Below are 12,214 nucleotides of genomic sequence, written 5' to 3' on the forward strand. Positions count from 1 at the left end.
GGCACCGCGGCCTACTGGTTTGGAGCCAGCGCAGGACGCCCCGCACGCCGCCGCAGGTCAGCGCGCTTTGATTCACGCTCCCACAAAAGGGCAGCGTGGTGGCTTTCCTTGGAGCAGCAGGAAAAGCCTTGTAATGGCATTTTTATGTGTTCACTGAAAGCTCTTTGTCACATTTGGCCTGCTGATGTGTGCGTTTCTTTGTGCGCTGACACACACTCGCACAACACTTCAGTCAAGTCAAGTGGCAAAGTCCATATGGTCGTCACGTCGGACAAAAGTCTGACCAAGTGAACAAAACCACACGTTAAAGCTCAGGATCGATTGGTAACTGATCCATCATCATCATCATCATCATCATCAATGAAAACTCATCCATTAGATTCTCATCAATGTTCATCTCCGTCATTCATCGGCGGAGTTTCAGATTGTTGCCGGAGGGGGGCAAAAGAAAAAATAGAATTAAATCTATAGAACGTCTTGAGATTCGCACCAGCCACAATATGTGTAACATATACAATAACGCAAAAATGATTAGTAACATGATTGATAATGTTGACGGATCGTTTAACGTTCATGATCAAATCAGGTTTTCTCGGTGTCGCTTCACCATCTACAATGTGAAGAAGAAATGCGCAACAGAAGAAGAACCAACCATAGGCCGCGTCCGAATAGTCCCTCCTATCTCCTTTCCTATCCACTTTTATGCTGCGTTCACATGAGACACATCACAAAATGTTGCGCGGCAGATTACATACAAAGTTAATGGAAGATGCGATAAGAGTCTAATTCTTTTCCTGTTGGTTTGATCCGCCCAACAAGAACGTTGGCCGGGTCATGCGCGCTACCGATTTTCCGTGACATTCGTCATTCGCTTGAGTTAAAATATTGAACTCCAGCAAATGTTTTGTGTGACGCGCAATCAGAGTCTTTGTTGACAATGACGTCAGGCCGTCAACACGGACACTGGTTTTTTCACCTATTTCAGCATGGAGGAGAAAATAATGGTGGGACCACCTGGAGCTCTACGACACGGACTGTTTTTCTTTTTACCGGGACCGAACCAGGAAGGATTTGTTGCAACTCCTGAAGAAAACCGTGGAACTCACCGAGTTGAATGCGGCGCTGGTTAACCTGGTGAATCCAGGAACTCCGGCGTCCAGCATTTTGACGGTTCTTCAGCTTCCACAGAAGATAAAGAGCAGAGATTTTACTGATGTCCTCCATAGTTGATGGTTTAAAGAAAGGGAGTCTGGTTGGCGGCACTTTTATATTCACTTCAGATGCACATATGAAGTAAATATGGGGAAAACGGGTTTTTCGATCCTGCGGAAACTTTCGTGCGGTGCCCGTGTCTCAAAACTTTGTTCCTGGGTGAACGCAGCGTTAGGATAGTGGGTTAACACTTTTCCTTAACCCCGTGGATGACGTCACATAGTTAAGAAAAGGTGTTAGGAGACTTCCTAAAGGAGTTAGGAAAAGGCCATCACATTGTTTTGACAATCAGACACACTTCCACTAGGTGACGTAATAATCAGACGGCCGCAAAGGTTAGTAACGTCTGCTGTGGTGAAAAAAACTACAACTTTCCTAAAATGGACTAAAAACACATTTTATAACACTTTCCCCTGTGCCTCTAACCACTGATATGATGTCAAATATCACAAGGTTTGAATGTAAATCAAAGGAAAAGAGGTTGCCAGGCAACAAGGAACAAAAGTGAAACTAAAAGTCACATTGAGAATGGATGCTCACACTCACCTTCCACTCACAAATATGAAATATGTTGAATAAAACAATGTGGATAAAAATGTCTCTGATCCAGAGTCTGTTTTATGTCAGTTATAATCTGATAATATGTCTGCACATCATAAAATATAGGTTTCAGATGATTTACAGTTGTTCAAGGCATATTATTGCATTGGTAACTTACATGATATGTGTCCCTTCTTGGTCATCGTGAGTTTCCGTGAACTTGCTAATGAGCGGGTCACTTTAAATGTTGTCGCCACAAGGAATTGCTTTTAGAGAATTGGAACGCTCCTTATCATGGCCGCCACATTAATATTTCCAGGGTTAAGGAAAAGTGGATAGGAAAAAAGATAGGAGGAAATATTTGGACGTACTATAATCTTGAAAGGAAGATGGTGGTCACATGACTCAAGCGTCAAAAAATAAATTGTATTTTTAAAAGAACAACAAATTAATTTATACACATTTTGTATAGACACTGTTTTATGGCACTTAAAATATTAGTATATTATGTACAGTATATTAAGAATTATATTTTTTCAAAAGAATTTTGGAAAACTAATGAAAACTCTTGACGATTAGGGGACCATGCAAACTCTGTGTATGTCGTCATTGTAACCAACGTGGACAGCTTTATGGTTTGTCATTAAATGCTGAGAAAAGTAAGTGCTAACAGAAATCATTCTATATTTCTAAGATGAAACAGGTTTGGAGAAGCTCTGAGGTTAGCTAGCTAGCTAGAGTAATTACTTATATTGATACTTATACTTGTATTGATTTTAGCAGAAACATCAGGTGGAAAAGCCAAAGTAACAGATTGAAGAATTAAACTATCCTAGCCTAGCGTATCCCATCTTACTATAGCCTGTATTTCGTTTTTATACCATTATATTTTACCTTAGTACTTTCTTTGCACTGTTTTAAATTTTTAAATTTACATTGTACTTTCCCTGCATGCCCCTGTGTTCCCATACCTGTAAGCTGCTGGAACTGTGAATTTCTCTTGGAGATGAATAAAGTATCTATCTATCTATCTATCTATCTAAACTTATCTTGGTTTATCCTTTTTCAACAATCTTATTTTAGCTTAGCTTATCTTGTGTTAGCTTATATTATCTCATGGGCAGCACGGTGGTGTAGCTGTTAGCTAGCACATCTACCTCACAGCAAGAAGGTTCCTAGCTTAGCTCATTACATCCTCTTAGAATATCTGGCTTTGCTTTTTTAAACTTAACGTGACTTCAATTATCTTTTCTCAATCGTATCTTAGCTTGATTTAGCTTTGTTTATCTTTAGTTTATACTTTCTCAGTATTATCCTATCTTATCTTAGCCTACCTTAGCTTATCTTATCTTGAATGACCCTACAACCTTATCTTAGCTTTTTTTAATCTTTAGTTTAATCTTTTCTCAGTCTTACCCTAACATAGCTTAATTTAGCTTTGTTTAGCTTTAGTCTATCTTTTGTCAATCTTACGCTATCTTGTCTTAGCCTACCTTAGCTTAGCTTTTCAAATTTTAGCTCATTTGATTCTATCTTAGCCGAGCTTATTTTTGCTTGGCTTATAATAATTTATTTTCACCTATCATCTTGTCTAATCTTATAGTAGTTTATCTTAACATGTCTAATCCTATCTTAATTTATCTTAACTGTACCAATGGGAAAGGTAAATACTAGCACAAATTTCTACACTTGATAAAAGCCTTTGTTCATCGTTCCTGAGGACCAGAGTGGGTCAAACCTGAGGTGCAAACACCACAGTGTGTACATAATGTTATGGCTGACCTATCCTCACTGTTGATGAGCTGAAACTAGAACCGGTTGGCGCTGGTTTGCGGTGCTTATGGGCTTATACGAGTCTGTAAAGTGGCTTTGGTGGGACATGTGGAGCTGAAAAGAGGTTTTGTGTTAAAGTTGTTCACCTGTGCGTAGCATCAACAGTTTCCAGTCGTGGACACAAACTATTCACTTTGTTTTCAACCTTGGTATGAAAGGAGGAGTCCAAACTATGCACATTTTGCCTATTCAGCACCGACGCTACGCTGAAGAAAAGACTGGAGCTGCATAAATTTTACATCCACAGGCCTGCAGACAAAGTGATTGTAGCGTGCCTGAAACTTTTTTTTTCTTCTTCTTCCTCCTCCAGAAAACACTTTCCTGGCTGAATGGGCACCTATTAGTGACTCCATTATGGACGCCGGGCCCTTGAATGGCTCCTCACTGTGCGTCTTAATCACAGTCCGGCCGTGAATGGGGCCCCTCCCCCTCGTTGACGGCCCCAGCCTCAGCGCTCCTTACAGCTTGTATTGATATCTGACGATGACGATGGCCGAGCCACCGAGTGTCACCTCCTGTTGTGCGTTCCAGGTGTGGCGCGCTTTGTGCCGCACACTTTTTTCCTCACCACTTGTTTCAATAAAAACACAACACGGTGTTTTACATGCATTAGCCAAGCCCTCCCCTCCCTCACTCCCCCCACCGAGACGAGTCGGGGCCTCCGGCGAATCGCTGCACGCCGCCTCACAGCCCTGCATTGTTACTGGATTATTCAGGAGTTAGCTAAAGAAAGAAAGCAGGGCCAGGGGCGGGGTGTCTGTACTTTATCTCCAGGGAAGAAGGAGCTTCAACACCTGCAGAAGACACGAGGTGGAGGACAGGAACACAAGAGGAAAGACACACACAGGTTTCTTTCACCAAAGTGGAACTGATGGATCCCCAACAGCTGGATAAGAAGAAGAAGAAGTGTTCAAAACACTATAATCAGACTACAAACTCAATGAGTATATACTGTCTACTATATACTATAGTATATACTGTCTACTATATACTATAGTATATACTGTCTACTATATACTATAGTATATACTGTCTACTATATGCTATAGTATATACTGTCTACTATATGCTATAGTATATACTGTCTACTATATACTATAGTATATACTGTCTACTATATGCTATAGTATATACTGTCTACTATATGCTATAGTATATACTGTCTACTATATGCTATAGTATATACTGTCTACTATATACTATAGTATATACTGTCTACTATATGCTATAGTATATACTGTCTACTATATGCTATAGTATATACTGTCTACTATATGCTATAGTATATACTGTCTACTATATGCTATAGTATATACTGTCTACTATATGCTATAGTATATACTGTCTACTATATACTATAGTATATACTGTCTACTATATACTATAGTATATACTGTCTACTATATACTATAGTATATACTGTCTACTATATACTATAGTATATACTGTCTACTATATACTATATACTGTCTACTATATACTATATACTACAGTATATACTGTCTACTATATACTATAGTATATACTGTCTACTATATACTATAGTATATACTGTCTACTATATACTATAGTATATACTGTCTACTATATGCTATAGTATATACTGTCTACTATATGCTATAGTATATACTGTCTACTATATGCTATAGTATATACTGTCTACTATATACTATAGTATATACTGTCTACTATATACTATTAGTATATACTGTCTACTATATACTATAGTATATACTGTCTACTATATACTATAGTATATACTGTCTACTATATACTATAGTATATACTGTCTACTATATGCTATAGTATTATACTGTCTACTATATGCTATAGTATATACTGTCTACTATATGCTATAGTATATACTGTCTACTATATGCTATAGTATATCTGATATACTGTCTATATAGTATAGTATACTGTCTACTATATACTATAGTATATACTGTCTACTATATGCTATAGTATATACTGTCTACTATATACTATAGTATATACTGTCTACTATATACTATTAGTATATACTGTCTACTATATACTATTAGTTTATACTGTCTACTATATACTATTAGTATATACTGTCTACTATATACTATTAGTTGGGATGTAACGATTAATCGTAAGGCAGCTAAAAATCGATTCATAGGTATCACGGTTGATATCGATTTTCTGAAAATTGAATCGCAGTACTTTTTTTAACCAGCAGAGGGCGCTATACAGAAGTGTAGGCGGCGGGCGGAGTCTGCTAATACTTTCTTTCTGGCCGCCTTCTACTCTTAAATATGTTAATAAATGATTCATTGCCCCTTTAGCACCGCAAGAATATCTATAATATTACTTGAATATCTGTAAAAGTCACGTTTTTCTATTAGCTCTGTCTGCTAGCATAGCATCTCTTCTTCATTGCTAGAATATCTGCATGCCAACCGACCACTGTGTTACCAGCGCCCTCTGCTGGTCCAAACAAATATGACGTAAATCAGTGCAATCACGTTTTTTTTTAAGTCCAATTGTTAAGGCACAAAATACATTTTCAGTTGCACTTTTAAAAGAAAAAGAACTATTATGCAGTTTTGCATTGTTTATTATAGAACCAGAATTTAAATTAATAGGCTTCTTCATTTGTATTATTCCTTTATTTATTTCATTCAAGATTTATTTTTAGTTAAATTGCATTATTTTGAATAGTTTATCAAGGAATTCTTTTGACAATAAAAAATAAAAGGAAAATAGTACCGTATTTTCTATTTTTTTCCCCAAAAAAAAAAGAAATATTTTTCAATCATCATTTGTCTACAGTCCCATTTTGCAAAATAAATCGTGAGAAAATTGTATCGTGAACCCAGTATCGTGACTCGAATCGTATCGGGAGTTAAGTGAATCGTTACATCCCTAGTATATACTGTCTACTATATACTATAGTATATACTGTCTACTATATACTATTAGTTTATAGTGTCTACTATATACTATACTATATACTGTCTACTATATACTACAGTATGATTATGATGGCGAGCGTTCCCACTAAAGTATACTTCCAAGTTTTCCAACATTTCATTCCCATTTTTCACACATTTTGGAGATCTTCCATTGTGCTACTGACTGAACTTCCTGTTAACTTCAAAATAAGAGCCATATTTACGAAAGAGTGAAGAAAGAAAAAAACAAACAAAAAAACTAATGGACGACAATAAGAAATGCTTTTATTTTGAAAAGGGGATGTTCAACTTTTAGCTTGAAACTAAAACAACTATTGGTAGGAATATGAAACGGCCTCTGCACAGACTGTCAGAACCTCCCTCAACATCAAACACACACATCTGTATGTGTGTGTGTGTGTGTGTGTGCGTGTGTGTGTGTGTACAGAGCGCTGAAAGCCAGAGCCAGAGGACTTTGCAGGAGTGTAGATGAATATGGAGGCATTGTTGGGCGATGCTTACCTCCACAGGGAACCATCTGCTCCCTGTCAATGCATCACCTGCTCGTCTGAGCCGTCTCCATGGCGACCAGGGGCTTATGAGAGGTTAGGCTTTGATGGGAGGGGCCGTGGTTTGGGTCTGAGAGGAGAAAACAAAGTAAAAGTGGGGCCAGTGGTGACCCCATTAGGGCGGTGAATGTCGCCCCGCGGTGGAGAACCAGAGAAGAGCAGCACATTCAAAAGTAAACAACTTAGAGCACTACGCTAACACGTTAGCATGGGCCTCAACTCTGAATAACACAAGTTAGGATTAGTATAGGTTGCATTAGGGACAGGATAAGTTACATTAAGTTAGAATAAAAATAGGATAACATAAGGTTAGGATTAGATAATGTTAGAATAAAATAAGGTTAGGATTAGATAATGTTACAAAAGATTTAAGCAAGACAAAGTTAGAATAAGGTTAGATAGAGGTTAGGATTCAATAAGGGTAGGATTAAATACATTTAGAATAAGTTAAGGTTAAGATAAAATGAAGTTATCTAAGCTTCAGGAAAGATAAAGTTGTAATAAAATAGGTTTATAAAATAAAGTTAGGATTAGATAAGGTTAGATTAATTTAAGAAGATTAGGATAAGGTTAGGTTTGGAATAAGGAACGGTTGATATAAGGTGAGATAAGGATTAGAATTTGGGTTAATTAATTAAGAGATAAGATAAGTTAGAATAAGATAAAGCTATTATAAATTGAGGATAAGCTACGTTTATGTCAGGAGGAAATAAGATAAGTAGGATAACAACAGGTTAGAATAAGGTTAAGATAAGGTTAGAAAAAGTCAGGATAGGATAAGTAAGGACCGGATGGGATAAGTTAGGATAAGATTAAGTTACATTACATTCAGGCAAGATGAAGATAGAACAAATTTAGACAGAGATTAGGATTAGATAAGGTTAGGATTAGATACATTTATATTAATTTAAGATGATTAGAATAAGGTTAGGATTGGAATAAGATAAAGTTAGCACAGGATTGGAATAAGATAAGGATAAGCTAAAATAGTTTAGGATGGGTAAGGTAAGTAGAATAAGATTAAGACAAAGGAGGATAAAATCAAACAAGGATAAATAAGGTCAGGGTAAGGATTAGAAATAGGAAAGTAAAATTAGTAAAGAATGAATGAGATTAGATAAACTAGGATAACATTAGAGAAGTAAAGTTAGGATAAGTTAAGGTTGGGATAAATTGGGGATAAGTTAAGTATAAGTAGGTGAAGATGGCATAAGATAACTAGGATAAGAACAGGTTAGAATAAGGTTAAGATTAGTTAAGATGAAGTCAGGTTAAGATAAAATAAGTAAGAGTCTGATGAAATAAGTCAAGAACTGAAAGAACAAGTGGAGCATGTTTCCTTTTTCTGTTTGTTGATTATTTTGTTGATTTGTTGGTGACTTGTTGACCTTTAGTCAAAGCTGTAACCGTGTGTGTGACTGTGAGCTCTTATCAAAGCATCCAGGTTATTATTGTCAGTGAAAGAAAGTGAAACATTTGTGCTGCAGTCAGACCACATACAGAGAACACCAGCTCCATCCTCTGAAGAGTGGAAGTTCACTTCCCCACGCGTCGCTGATTAGCAGCTGCTCACAAACTTTCCCTTTGTGTCGACTCACTGCGGCTTTTTGTTCCTGAAAGAGCATCAGTCAGCGAGTGCTGGGGAACGCGGCTGGGTAAACAGCGGCTTAAAGACAAGAGCCGATTAAAGAGAAGAGGCGCTCCCAGGCAAACGGCGGCGACATGACAACACGTCACACACACGCCAAACCAGCAAAACACACTTCATAGGTACACCCACCCAGCCAATCAACACGCAGCAATAGCACGTCACATTGTTCTGGTAAAGATGAGCTGATGAAGGTCAAACTGAGCTTTAGTACACACAATAAAAGTGATTCACCACACTGTAAATGGGATATTGTACGTGTAAATGTCACAGTGTGTATTTTTGTTGACATTTTGTGGGTTTTTTTTAGAGTCATTCTGTGTGTTTTGTTCATTTGTGTAGTTTTGACATTTTGTCCAGTTTTGTTGAAAAGCTAAAGGAAACGAAGGGTCAGGCTTATTGTCATATATGTTTACACATTGCTCAACATCCCACAGTGATGGCCGGGGTGAGATTTGAACAAGCCTGTTACCTTAACCACTAGGCCACCCCACCTAATAATGGGTTAGGGGTTAAGGTAACAAAGGGTTAGGGTAATGAAGGTTTAGGGTAATGAAGGGTTAGAATAACGAAGGGTTAGGGGTTAAGGTAACAAAGGGTTAGGGTAATGAAGGTTTAGGGTAATGAAGGGTTAGGGTAATGAAGGGTTAGAATAACGAAGGGTTAGGGGTTAAGGTAACAAAGGGTTAGGGTAATGAAGGTTTAGGGTAATGAAGGGTTAGGGTAATGAAGGGTTAGAATAACGAAGGGTTAGGGGTTAAGGTAACAAAGGGTTAGGGTAATGAAGGGTTAGGGTAACAAAGGGTTAGGGTCAGGGTAACAAAGGGTTAAGGTAATGAAAAATTGGGGTAACGAAGGGTTAGGGTAACGAAGGGTTAGGGATTAGGGTAATGAGGAATTAGGATAATGAAGGGTTAGGGGTTAAGGTGATGAAGGGTTAGGGTAACGAAGGGTTAGGGTAATGAAGGGTTAGGGTAATGAAGGGTTAGGGGTTAGGGTAATGAAGGGTTAGGGTAACAAAGGGCTAGGGGTTAGGGTAACAAAGGGTTAGGGTAACAAAGGGCTAGGGTTAGGGTAACAAAGGGTTGGGGGTTAAGGCAACAAAGGGTTAGGGGTTAGGATAATGAGGAATTAGGATAATGAAGGGTTAGGGGTTAAGGTGATGAAGGGTTAGGGTAATGAAGGGTTAGGGTAATGAAGGGTTAGGGTAACAAAGGGTTAGGATAACAAAGGGCTAGGGGTTAGGGTAACAAAGGGTTGGGGGTTAAGGCAACAAAGGGTTAGGGGTTAGGGTAATGAGGAATTAGGATAATGAAGGGTTAGGGGTTAAGGTGACGAAGGGTTAGGGTAACGAAGGGTTAGGGTAATGAAGGGTTAGGGTCAGGGTAACAAAGGGTTAGGGGAACAAAGGGCTAGGGGTTAGGGTAATGAAGGGTTAGGGATTAGGGTAATGATGAATTAGGGTTAGGGGTCAAGGCGACGAAGGGATAGGGTAACCAACAACACTTAATGACACCTTATTCATGTTAATAACAGGTGTCATGTCATAATAATGACAGCGTATTGTCAGTCTTTGTGTTTGAAACATCAAGTAAAGTTTTTTCAGGTACTTTAAACACCTTTACGTCTACCAGAGCTCCTTTAGGATGATCCTGGATGTGGAGCTACAGTGGAGCTAAGAGACCCTGAGGGCTGAGTCTGTTAAACACTGAGTGAGTGACAAGTCAAAGTGAGCTGGACAGAAGGAAGGAACCAGCTTTTGTCTTTAATGGGTGAGTCACTGAGCCTCGTCCCTCCGTCAGCCTGAGGCTGGAGGAGATAAACATGTGGAGGACTTCACCTCAAACAACTAATCTGCTTTAATACGAGATAAACAGAAGCTCTCAAACACTCAGTGAGAGAAAACCAGAAGAAACAGGAAAAAACACCAAGGTTCTCCAAACCATTCAAACCTAGAGCAGCTAAAGTCTATCTCACAGGACATCAGAAACCATGAGAAAGAAAATAGGACAAGATACGATATGACAAAATAAGATACAATAAAACAAGATTAGCTAATTGATTAGCCACAAAAAAAAAACAAGACAATCAAGACAAAATTAGATCAAATACGACATGCAAGTCTAGATACAAACCAATGAGACACAACAAGACAATATTAGATATAACATGACATGAAATTAGATTAAATGGAAGACATCTAAGTCATGACTAGATTAGATACAACACAAGGTTAAATATCACAAGGTTAGATACGGCAAGACAATACGAGTTTAGATACGAGACGAGATTAGTTACAAGAATTATTTAGTTGTAAGACAAGACTCGATACGAGACTATTAGACACAATGCAAGACAAGAATAAATCAAAAATAAAACAAGATTAGATACAAGACAAAAGAAGATTAGCTACTAGATTATATTAGCCACAATAAAACAAGACAAACAAGACAAAATTAGATCAAATACAACATGTCAAGACAAGTCTAGATATAAATCAACGAGACATGACAATATCAGATATGACATGACGCGAGATTAGATACAAAAACAGAATTCGAGACTAGAAAAGCCTAGTTAAATGCAAGAGAACCAAGACAAGACTAGATTAGATACAACACAAGACAAGGTTTAATATCACAAGATTAGATACGGAAAGACCAGATGAGTTTAGACACTAGATGAGATTAGTTACATAAAGAGACTAGATACAAGACAAAAAAGATTAGATACAATAAAACAAGAAAAAGTTACATCAAATACGACATGTCAAGGCAAGTAAAGAAACACGACAAGACAATATTTGATATGACACGAGATTAGATACAAGACATAAAAGAGTTTAGTTACAAGATGAGATTAGATACGAAAACAGAGTTAGAGACAAGAAAAGACAAGTTAAATGCCAGACAACCAAGACAAGACAAGATGCGACAAGAAAAGCTACAACACAAGACAAGGTTAAATATGATAAGATTAGTTCCGGCAAGACAAATTGAGTTTATATACTAGACGAGATTAGTTACATAACAAAATTAGATACAATATTCATTTAGGGCCCTATTCTCCGGTCTGGACGAAGGGTGCTTTTTTTACATGCCTCTCTCCTTCGCATATTCTTAAGTCCGTGTTCCTGACACGCCCATCGAGTGTAAATTAACCAAAAGAGCGTAGTCTATGAATGAAGGTTTTCGAAGCAAAGGATTGCGCCATGATGTCATTATTTTTAGGATGTCTAGAAATCATGGAGTTTTCCTAATGCTTGTGTCATTGAAATCTGTGAAAATGATAAAGCGCACTTTTAATTTGAAACGCCTTCGTTGATAAACAATGTACCAGGTTGATTTTTTCTGTCTGAGCCACAGTTAAAATCTCTTTTCCCCCTCATAATAATGCCAGATTAACGTTTGTTTGTGTGGAAAGCCTGATTTTATTAACTTCTTACATTCCTGCATTCAGAAATGATCAGAATGCATTAGTCATCATCATGT

The sequence above is a fragment of the Gouania willdenowi genome, chromosome 6, assembly GCF_900634775.1.
Source record: "Gouania willdenowi chromosome 6, fGouWil2.1, whole genome shotgun sequence".
Taxonomy (NCBI): domain Eukaryota; kingdom Metazoa; phylum Chordata; class Actinopteri; order Blenniiformes; family Gobiesocidae; genus Gouania; species Gouania willdenowi.